This window comes from Rhinolophus sinicus, linkage group LG06, assembly GCF_036562045.2.
Source record: "Rhinolophus sinicus isolate RSC01 linkage group LG06, ASM3656204v1, whole genome shotgun sequence".
NCBI classification, from domain to species: domain Eukaryota; kingdom Metazoa; phylum Chordata; class Mammalia; order Chiroptera; family Rhinolophidae; genus Rhinolophus; species Rhinolophus sinicus.
This window is the reverse complement of record NC_133756.1, coordinates 111,427,080-111,439,438: the sequence shown is the minus strand read 5'-3', so window position 1 is coordinate 111,439,438 and position 12,359 is coordinate 111,427,080. Positions and strand designations below refer to the sequence as shown.

At 37.2% G+C, this 12,359-nt stretch overlaps 1 protein-coding gene and 1 pseudogene across 19 annotated transcripts in view; both read right to left on the bottom strand.

The window, feature by feature from the left end:
- DLG2 (discs large MAGUK scaffold protein 2) overlaps positions 1 to 12,359 on the bottom strand; it is a 1,902,684-nt gene that overhangs the window by 316,911 nt on the left and 1,573,414 nt on the right. The gene's annotated exons all lie outside the window — the stretch shown is intronic.
- On the bottom strand, positions 3,540 to 4,915 carry LOC109458676 (L-lactate dehydrogenase A-like 6B; annotated as a pseudogene).

Below are 12,359 nucleotides of genomic sequence, written 5' to 3'. Positions count from 1 at the left end.
GCTGCCCCACACTTTTACATCAACGGAGGCAGTGTGATAGAAGGGAAAGAGTGTGGGCTTCGTCCAGCAAACTCAGGTTTGGAATTTGTGATCCTGAGCAAGTTAACCTGCTCTAAGATCCCATATTTACATCTATGATGTGATGACAGAGATATCTACTTCAAGATTTACAGAGTTATAGTGAGGACTGAATAAGATGATGTATATAAAAACCTATTCAACGAATGATGGAGGTTGCTTTTAATATGGAAATTTGGAAAACATTCCTGCTTTGTTTAACATCCTTTTCAAATGAGTAAACCAATAGAGGTAGCTTTTTTTTTGTTTTGTTTTGTTTTGTTTCTTTTTTTGTTTTGAACTTCTGAAGACTCTTTACATACTATCATCCATGGCTTTAACATCTACCCAAGAGTTCTAAAGACCAAGACATCTGTGAGGATTCTGTGGATATCAGATAGATATGAATCTATGTTAGTTTGGACTATACAAAATTCCAAATATTTGACTTGACCTACAAAAGTGGCAATTGTATGTGGTTCAATCTAATACCACTACTGATACCTTTGAAAGCAAATTTCTATTTTGTACTTTCTAATGTGAATGTCATATAAAATTTAAGAATTGTTTTGGGGGGTTACTTCCTGGTTAAAAAATGTTTAATGAGTAAAATCCATATCATTTGCTTTTGGATTAAGGAAGTAATTGTAAAATAATCTGCCTGGTTCTTTTTTCCAGAGTAGTTTTAGAAGCTTCAAATTTGAGTTTAATATTGTGAAAATTTCAGTCCCAGGCAATGGGGTAAGAGATATTAAAATCCATATTTATTGTTGGCTATTAAGGAAAAGAGCAAATCTTTGACTATTTTAAGAGAACGGCATTAAGATTGCCAAGTAATGAGCTGAAACTTTTCTGACTGTGACATATTACTGAGCAAAAGTATAGAGGAAACTGGTATAAAGAGAGAAAGAGACAGAGAGACTTTTTTTTTTTTTTTTTTTTTTTTGGCTATGTATGTGGGAGAGGATTGGGAGTGTGTAGGAGAAGTGTGAGAGGCTATGTGGGAGAAGGAATGTTTAAAATGTTCAAAGGAAACTGAAATGAAGACAGGAAAATGCACACTGGGACATAGGTTTTCAAAACCAGCTATTCAGAGAAGTGCTTCTAATGTTGTCATCGGAACCCTTTAGTAGTAGCTTTTGAACTTACATCTATGCTGTCTATTGGGCTGGGGACAGTCTATCTTGTTCATAGACCCATGTCACACTGTCACCTTTGCCTCAGGAAGCCCAATTCAAATCCTACTTCTTCTATGAAATTCTTCCTAATAAGCAAAAGACATTTAGTTCCTCTAGCCCCAAAACTAAAGCAAAGAAAAACACTTCTATTTTTTCCAACTCCTTACTCCCAGGTGTTTGGGTAAACAGTTTGTGCTTGTGTTTAGCAGTTAACACGTGAGCTAAGAAATATATTTGCACATCTGACATGGCCTCAAGACCATCTAGTCTACATTTATCTAATGTTTACAATGTGTCAGAGGCTGTGCTATGTACTGAAATCAATAAAAACAAGCCTTCGATTTGCCATCAGGAAGATCACAGCTTTATGTAGTAGTCACCTTTGAAATGTAAAAATATACTAATGCTATAAACAACTCTACAATGTTTTTGAAAATCTTTCCTTATAGGGGTTATTGGGAAGCTTATAATTCTGCCATTTGAGATTCATTGCTTTGGCTTTAAGCTTGTTATATATTAAAATCTCGATACAGCTGGGATAATACATTGCCTTTTTTCTGGTGTTTAACCTCATTGTGAACCGCTGCATCTGATTTTTCAAGAAAAGAATTCATTGAAGGAGGGCAGAAAAAGAGCATAAGGACACTAAAATCCTAGGTATACACAGAGTGTGAGGGAAAAGAGTTTATAGATCAAAAGTGTGGGAAATGTATCAGAAGTCAGCTTTCACCTGGGAGGAGCAATGTCATTGGGTTTAGAAGATGTGGCAATCACCATAAGAAAGGCCAGTGCCTACTGCTTTTAGAGTTTGAGGCTGGCTCACAGGGCTGTGAACATTGGGTCTGCTGGTGGCTCTGACAAAGATGGGGGGACCATCTACTACCTACTGTGTGTCAGGCACTATGCTGGCTGCTCTATACACCCCTGCGCATCTAAGCTCCATAACAATCCTCTCAGATAGGAGTCAGCCCTATTCTATAGATGCCAAGACTCAGTTCAGGGAAGGGAAGGACTTATCCAAAGGTCTCACAACCAGTTAGCAGTAAAGCAGCGTTCAAATGTTTCTCTGGTTCCAAAGCCACCATTTTTCTTCCTTTTTACTCCCTGGGAAGTAAAGAAATCTAGTGAATCTTAAAGGCCAAATGCTATTCCAAGGGAAATGATTTTGAATGACTGTCCACTAGATGATGCCTAGTTTATGACATATCAGATGAAGACAACTTGACTGTGAGAACAAATTTTATCTCCAACATTTTCAAGAATAGAGAGAAACACTCTTGATAGGATCCTTGGTGATTTCATTAAAAGTTCCATACTTTGCAGGAATACTTTTTCCCAAGCCCCTAAATCCCTGTGGGTAGTCAGCTGGCCCCCGCTTGAGTAACTACAATGGAGCAAAACGACACCCTATCACTTTACCCACCGTACTTAGCACAGTGAAGACTCAGTAAATGCTTAATAACATGAGGAAATGGAGATTTGATGAGACGGAGTGACTCATTCAAGATTACTTAGGCCTTATGTTGTATAAACAAGATTTGAAACCAAACCTTACTGATTCACAAACTCTTGCTTTTAGCTGGTGCCTCTTTTGGTTCTGATACATTTTCTAGGACAACACAAACAAATCAATATTCATTTCTATAGAAATTTGCAAATGCTTTAACAACAACAAAAAGCAGCATCTACTAATTTCTTTCATGTGCCAAATGTTACACTAAACATATATGCATTATTTTGATTCCCATAACAGCCTTATAAGTAGACAAAGTCATCATTTTATTGATGAGGAAACTGAGGCACAGAGAAGTAAAGTGCCCAAGTTTACAATCATAAATCCAGATTCACTTTTTTCTTGTGTGTGTACTTTTATCTTTACCTTGTAAAAGTGATTACAACTTCTTTTATAGTATATAAATGAAAGTAGGTACAAACTATCCAAAACAAAATAATTAGTATGTACTTAAAAGAATTAGATGTCCCCCCTTTGTTTTCCAGCTTAGAATAAGACTGTTTATAACACAATAAACACCTACATCATATATCCTTTTGGACCAAATGGCAACTACATATATATGGAAGACAAGCATTGTATATTAGAGGTACCAAACACACCTCCTTTGATGCAATCACTTAGGAATTGTAAAAAATGAGTATCATCCCGCATCTGGATGCTAAGTAGAAGAGCTACAGGGCTAAATGTTTCCAACTTTTAGTTTCAAGTTCATTCAAAAGCTTAACATACACAGTCTCATATCTACTATCTCTTCTTTAATAACTTCAGAATGGTAAGTTTAACCAACTTTAAAGTGTTTCCCGTGTTTCTGCACTCTTTTTCAAACAGGCCTCCTCTTCAGGGTTCAGCTTTACCTTTCTCAGGTCTGTAATACCGTTCTCCCCAGGATACAAAGAACACTAAGGAACACTTCTTCATTTATTACATACAGGCCCTTAATTATGGTGGAAACTGGATGCACTCTTCTAAGATTGTTCAAAATGTTTTGTGTTAAATTAGCTACAGATAGGCCAATGGCCCAAGAAGTATTGCTTTTCATTTTAATAATCTCACAGGCACTGGCAATTACTTCTTTGCGGATATTTTCCAACTGCTCAGGATCTTTATCAGTTCCTATATCTGAGGTCAGAGTTTTCAAAGGGACACCACCAATGTTCACTCCACACAGAAACACTTGAGCCTACATGCTCTCCTGGGATCCACCCATGACAGCTCTCAGAGTGTATAACAAGGTTTTGTCCAAACAAGAAATGGAAACAGTCAGTGTCCAAATTATAGCCACTTCCAAACACAGTTTCCGGGAAATTCACCCAATTTCCAGTCTATATAAGTTAAGATATCCACTGGATTGGAAACAATAATCAGTTTCCAGTGAGGAGTGTATTGGGTAATAGGGTAATATTGGAAATCATTAATTTAAATATGATCACGTTTCACTGGATTAAATCAAGGAGTATTTCTCCTTTATCCTGGTGTGCACTTGCTGCAATAATCACTAAATTAAAATTTGCAGTGACAACAAAATCTTCGCTGGAAACAATATTTGGCATGTTCATTAAAGGGCTGCCATTTTTAAGATCCACTATCTCACCCTTCAGTTTTCCTTCATTCACAAAGGCAAGTTCATCACCCCAAGCCTTCTAATACAATGGAAATAACACAGGCCATGCCAACTGATCCAGTTCCTCTAATGGAGACCTTATTATGTTGAATGCAACCTCCTCGGAAGTGAAATTCATCATAAATTCACGCATGACGGTTGCCATCTTGGAGACAGGGGTGAAGGGCCACCTGAGCCCAAGAGAAAGGCCTGCCACCTGCAGGGGACACAGGACCATCCTTGGGCAAAGGAACTGCCCTCTCGTAGCACCCACTCTCCAGCTGGCCCACAGGACTGTGTGGCCCAACTCATGGTGGCTCACCCAGGAGGTGGAGGAAGAGATTGGAGGTCAACTCACTGAGCACAAGGGAAAAAAGCCCTTGAGGATTTTAACTCCCCTTCACCTTGCTACTTCAGCTGGTGAGGCCTCGCTCACCTGGCACACACCTCACCAGAGCTTCCATTGAAAGGACTTCTTACATCTGCTCAGACTGAGGCAGTGAAGGGGCTTCTTCTTTAGCAAGTGAATCCTGGAGGGACCGTTTTACATGCATTGGCTTCCATATTTGACCTTCAGAGAACAGGCCAACCCGGAACCCTGGAATTATTAGTTTTCTATTTGTAATGCATATGTCAAATCAGACCCACCTTTTCTGACTCCAGAGCCTACATGCTGAGCATTTCAAACTCCATCTCCCTTGATCCCACCCCCTACAGGACATCCCAATTTCCCTTTGACCCTCTAATGTATCATATACATTAACCCTAGTCTGTTGCTTCTTGATTCTTTTGTACAAATGCAGCAACTAGAATAGATCATATAACCCCAGGAAGGGTCTAACCATTGTGGAGTCCAGAAGCATATCTTCTTCCTAGACACCTTTCTGTGCATAGGTTCTAGGTAGATATTCTGGCAGCATTATCAGATAGCCTACCTATAGTCACCTAAAACCAAAAGATCTAGGGAGCTGCTGCCATATAGCTCCATTGTAAACTGGTATGATTAATTTTGAGAACTGTGTTTTCCCCAACTATGAGCCTTAGCAAAGAATTTTGTATGTAAATGTAAGCAGTCAATAAGCACTTACAGAGTTTGTGTTAGTAGTTTGCCTTCTTACGGCTACTGATTGTTTTAACACTTCTGAACCTCAGTTTTTCCATTGGAAAATGGGACAAGAATATATTCTCTGCTAGTTTTGTGAGGTTTAAATAACATACAAAACGTAGGGTGATGTTATCATCACAGATAATCTAGCTTTTAAAACCACATTAGAAAGGCAATTGTAACTAATAAGGCCATAGTCACAGAAACTACAGCCTACACGTCCTATATCTATTTCAGACAATAAGATCATCTATCCAGATTTTAATCAGAAAAATTTTTTTTTATAATTCTAACCTTTAAAAGATGTTCAAAGTTTGCTTTTATTGCCCTCTAGTGGTTGTTATACAGAAGACATAACTACACTTTTTATGTTTTCATTTTTGAGCTGCTGGGCAATCTTATAAACATTCTTGAAATATTATTAGGCTGTACATATTCCTGTAAATTGATAATCCTTCAAGAATCAATCCTTCAAGAATCCTTCAGAAATCAACCAATAGGGACAACCCCTAACATCATTTCCTGAATAATATAGATGTACAATGCCATGCATTATTGGACGTGCATTATTTTATTAGGTCTTCACGAAGAATCTACTGACTTAGAATAATAATCTAACTTTATTTATTCACTCATTAGATATATATATATAGGATATCTGTTATGTGTCAGGCGAACAAAAGATACACTGTCCTGATTTATAATCTAGTGAGGAAAATGGATTATTATATATATCACTACAAATTAGCATGGTAAGTGTTTTGAGAGGAAAAGTACTGGGCATATGAGTGCATAAAGAAACCCTAACCTGTTTTGCACTAGAGCAAAGCTTGATAGAACAAATTCTAGAACTAAAAAAGTAGGGTAATGTCAGAAACATAGTGGCATGAAGGGTGCCCCTTGATCTCTCCGCTTGAAGTTACAACAAGTTGAACAGTTATAATTCCAGAAAGAATTGTCTACGCAACATGCAAACATGTCTGAGAGATCTGTGCATCGAAACATCTGAAGGTGGGCTAATCGGGTTCACAGAGGAGGAGGGAAGAGGGAAGTGCAGAGATGGAGGTCGCGGGATGCAGGCAGGATCTCACTGCGATCCAAGGAGAGGAAAGGATTCAAACTGCAGTTGCACTCTCTGTGGCCCCAGCAATCCTGTCTGAGGGATCAGCATATAATACGGCTGAACCCAGCAATCAGGGCTTAGACCTCAAGGCAACGAAGAATACAGAAGTGCGACAACTTCAACCTAACAGCCCTCATTGCCAGGCAGAAAACAAAGCCATGAGCTTGGCCACCTCCTCCCACCTTTCCAGAGTTTGCCTCACCCACACCCTCCCAGTGTTAGCAGCGGGCTCCAGAAATAAAGGTAGCAGTGTCAGATTTGAGCAGAATATCTACATCCATGAGAACTAGAGAGACAGTTCCTGAGCAACAGACACACATTGAGTCTAATTCCAGTGGCAAGGGAGGAGCTATAGGGGCGAGGCTGCTGTGGTCTGGCAGTCCCCATTATTCAGAGGAGAATAAAACCACATACAAACCAGCCACCTCTGCCAATCCACCCTTCTTGCACATTTTTGTGGCTGATCCCAGCAGGGGCACCCAGGGCTGCTGAGGTGCACAGCTCTGAATCTGGATACAGGGGCAGCACTGAGATTTCAGGGGCTCAGAACCTCATTGCCCACTATACCCTTCCACTGGTGCCCTGAGACCGAGTTAACCTGGTTACAGAGGAGATGCCCACATCCCCCAGGAAATCTTCTACAATGAGAAACAGGAACAGGACAAGAGAAAATAAAATGCTCCAGCACTACCTACTGGAAAACAAAGGAAAGACCTCTTTGTATCAATCCTGATGCACTGAATTCACTCCTGTAGATGCCCAAGAGGAGAAATAATCCAATAACTACCATGAATAACCATGGTAACAGGGCATCTCTAAAAGAAAATAAAAAATCTCCATTCAATAAAGTTAAAGACATGGAACTACGTGACGTAAATGACAGAGAATTCAAGACTGCAGTTCTGAAAAAACTCAACAAGGTGTAAAAAAACTCAGGTAGGCATTTTAATGAACTCAGAAAAAAAATCAATGAACAAAAGGAATATTGTACTGAAGAGATTGAAATTTTTAAAAAGAATGAAATAGAAATTCTAGAGCTGAGGAACTCAATAAAAGAGAAGACTGAAACAGCAAGCTTGGAAAATAGAACTGACCAGATGGAGGAAAGAATTAGTGATATTGAATCTAGAAATATGGAAATGATACAGATGGAAGAAGAGAGAGACTTGAGAGTTAAAAGAAATGAAAGAACTCTCCAAGAACTATCTGACTCCATCAGAAAGAGCAGTATAAGAATAATGGGTATACCAGAAGGAAAAGAGAGGGAGAAGGAAATTTATTCAAGTGAACAGTTCACGAGAACTTCCTAAACCTACGGAAAGAACTGGATCCTCGAATTCAAGAAGCAGACAGAACACCTAATTACCTCATTCCTAACAGGCTTTCTCCAAGGCACATTATACTAAAGCTGTCAAAAATTAATGACAAAGAAAGAATCCTCAAGGCAGCCAGGGAAAAGAAGACAGTAACCTACAAAGGAAAGCCAATCAGGTTATCATCAGATTTTACAGCAGAAACTCTACAAGCCAGGAGGGAGCCAAATATTTAAACTATTGAAAGAGAGAAATTACCAGCTAAGAATAATATAACCAGCAACATTATCCTTTAGATATGAAGGAGGAATAAAGACCTTCCCAGGTATACAGAAGCTGAAGGAATTTTGCACCACAAGGCCTGCATTATAGGAAATACTGAAGGAGTTTATTTTGATGGGAACAAAAAGACAAAAGGATACAAAACTATGAGTAAGATTACTAACAGACAGACAGAAGCAGGAAATGGGAACCCATTCACAGAATAGGGCACTATACAATTAAACATAACATAAATGATAAAAAAGATAAAAACCCCAAAAAAGAGAAGAAAAAAACAATTTGCTACTGCAACTCAGAAATTAACTCACAGCATAAATAGGGATAATTTGTGACAACAAAAACATAAAATGGGAGGAAGTAAAGATCTGAATTTGCAAAGGGGAACAGAGACAAGATGCATGCTGAAAAAACAAGGACTACTGTGTATATGATACTTTCTTTTATGAGGTGTGATCAAACAATATGACGAATATTTAAATAAAAAAAATATTACAGTAAAAGACACATTGTCATCAATTCCCCTCAGAATACTCCCCCTTGCTTCAAATACACTTATCCCATCGTTCTTGCCACTTTTTGAAGCAGTTCTGGAAGTCCTCTTTCATGAGTGTCATTAGTTGTGCTGTCGTGGCTGCCTCGATGTCCTGAATCATTTTGACTTTGGGGAAGAGCCAGAAGTCATACAGTGCCAGATCCGGTGACTAAGGTGGATGAGGACACACCATAATGTTTTTATTTGACAGAAACTGCCATACCAGAAGCAATGTGTGACATGGAGCATTGTCATGATGGAGGATGATTTATGGTACATTTTAAAACACAGCTTCTCTCAACCGTAACTCACACCTGACTGACAGCACCAAACAAGTTGAAACTTGTCACACACTGTTACTAAGGTTCGATGCACCACTTCCCATATTGAACATCACTGCCTTTCTGTTGGATGGCATTTGGCAGCAGCATTCACCATATGTTTTGATCAAAACAGAAAGGCTCTGTGTCACACATTGCTTTTGGTATATGGCAATTTATGCCAAATAAAAACATTACAGTGTGTCCTCATCTACCTTATTCACCAGATCTGGCACCTTGTAACTTCTGGCTCTTCCCCAAAGTCAAAATGATTCAAGACATCGAGGTAGCCAGGACAGCACAACTAAAGATACTCATGAAAGAAGGCTTCCAGAACTGTTTCAGAAAGTGGCAAGAATGATGGGATAAGTGTGTTAGAAGCGAAGGGGAGTATTTTGAGGGGGGTAATAACAGTGTGTCTTTTACTGTAATGCATTTTTAAAAATTTACATATTTATCATATTTTGTGATCACATCTCGTACATAAACTTAATGGTAACCACTCAAAAATAAAAAAAAATAAAAAAAGGAAAGAGAAAAAATCCAGAAGTGAGACACATAACATGAAAAAGAAGAAACAGAAAAGTCATAGAATACCACCAAACTAAGATAACAGACAGAAACACAAAGGTAAAGAAACAAAGGAGATCCTGAACTACCAGAAAGCAAAAGATAAAATGGCTATAGGAAATCCTCATATATCAATAATCACCCTAAGTATACATAAAATGAACTCACCAATAAAAAAACACAGAGTAGCAGATTAGACTAAAACAAACAAACAAAGAAACAAAACCCAAACATATGCTGCCTTCAAGAGACACATCTCAGCTACAAGGACAAATACAGACTCAAAGTAAAAGGGTGGAAAATGATACTTCATGCAAATGGCATTAGAGAAAAGCGGACATGGCTATACTTATATCTGACAGAACAGACTTCAGGATAACAATGGTAACAAGAGACAATAAATGGACATTTCATAATGATAAAGGGGACAATACAATAAGAAGACATAACATTTATCAATATATATGTTCCCAATGATGGAACAACAAAATATATAAAGCAACTATAAACAAAACTAAAGGGAGAAACTGACAAAAACACAATTATAATAGGGGACCTAAATATCCCATTGACAGATTTGAATAGATCATCCAAACAGAAAATCAATAAGGAAATATTAGCCTTGAATGACACATTAGACCAAATGGAATAATTGACATTTATAGAGTCTTTCATCCTAGAACATCAGACTATACATTCTTTCCTAGTGCACATGGAAAATTCTCAAGGATAGACCACATGTTGGGACAAAAACTAGCCTCAGCAAATTTAAGAAAACTGAAATCATACCAAGAAAACTGACAACAATGCTTTGAAATTGGAGATCAACTGCAAAAAGAAAGTGGAAAAAAATCATAATATGTGGAGATTAAACAACATGCTACTAAAGAACGACTGGGTCAAAGAAGAAATAAGAGGAGAGATCCAGAAGAAATCAAGAGAAGAGATACATACAAACAAATGAGAATGAAAATACATTGTATTCAAATTATTGAGACCTGCAAAAGCAGTATTAAGAGGGAAATTTGTATCATTACAGGCGTATCTCAAGAGACAAGAACAATCCCAAATAAACAACCTAACATTACATCTTAAAGAATTAGAGAAAAGAAGAACAAGTTAAACCCTAAGTCAGCAGATGGAAAGAAATAAAAATTTGAGCAGAATTAAATGAAATAGAAAACAGAAACAATAAAAAAATTAATGCAATGAAGAACTGGTTCTTTGAAAAGATAAAAAAAAATGACAAACCCTTGGCTAGTCTCACTAAGGATAAAAGAGAAAAGACACAAATTTAAAAATCAGAAATGAAAGAGAAGTTATGATGGGTTCCACAGCAATGCAAAAAAATCATACAAGAATACTATGAAGGACTGTATGCCCCCAAATTCAATAACGTAGAAAAAAATGGACAAGTTCTTAGAAATAAATAACCTTCCTAGACTAAATCACAAAACTGGAAAATCTACCGATCAACAGTAAGAAATTGAACTAGTCATCTAAAACCTGCCCAAAATCAAAAGTCCAGGACCAGAAGTCTTCATTAGTGAATTTTACCCAAAATTCAAAGATGACTTAATACAACATAATAACAAACTTAATAACAAATCTAATACAATAATACATTAAAGAGATTATACATCATGATCGAGTAGGGTTCATTCCAGGGGCACAAGGAGGATCAATATATGCAAATCGATTAATGTGACAAAATAAAGGTTAAAAATCATATGGTTATACTAAGAGATGCAGAAAAAGCATTTGACAAGACATAGCATCTATTTATGATTAAAACACTTAATAAAGTGGGTATAGAAGGAAAATACCTCAACATAATAAAGGTTATGTATGACAAACCCTCAGCTAAAACAATACTTAATGGTGAAAAACTGAAAGCTTTTCCTCCAAGATCAGGAACAAGACAGGGATGGCCTCTGTCACCACTGTTACTCAACTAGTATTGGAAGTCCTTGCCAGAGCAATCAGGCAAGAGAAAGAAATCAAAAGCATCCCAACTGGGAATGAAGAAGTTAAATTGTCACCTTTTATAGATGGCATAATTCTTTATATAGAAAATCCTAGAGATTCCACCAAAAACCTATTAGAAACAATAAACAAATAAAGTTGCAGATTACAAAATCAATGTACAAAAATCCACTGTGTTCCTATATACCAAAAATAAAATTTCAGTGAAAAAATAAACAAAAAATTCCTTTTGCAGTTACAACAAAAAGGATAAAATACCTAGAAATAAACTTAACAAAGAATGTGAAGGACCAATACACTGAAAACCATACAACATTATTAAAAGAAATTGAAGAAGATACAAAGAAATGGAAAAATATTCTATTCATCGACTGGAAGAATCAATATAGTTAAAATGGTCATATTACCCAAAATGATATAAAGATTTAATGCTATCCCCATCAAAAACCCAATGGCAATATTTATAGAAATGGAACAAAAAAATCATCAGATTTTTATGGAAGCACAAAAGACTCTGAATAGCCAGAGCAATCCTAGGAAAACAGAACAAAGTTGAAGGTATCACACTCCCTGACTTCAATTTATACTACAAAGCAACAATAATCAACACAGCATGGTATTGGCAGAAAAACAGACACACAGACCAATGGAATAAAATTGAGAACCCAGAAATTAATCCACACCTATACAGGCAGATAATTTTTGACAAAGGAGCCAAAAACATGCAATGGAGAAAAGAGCGCCTCTTCGATAATGGTGCTGGGAAAATTGGAAAGC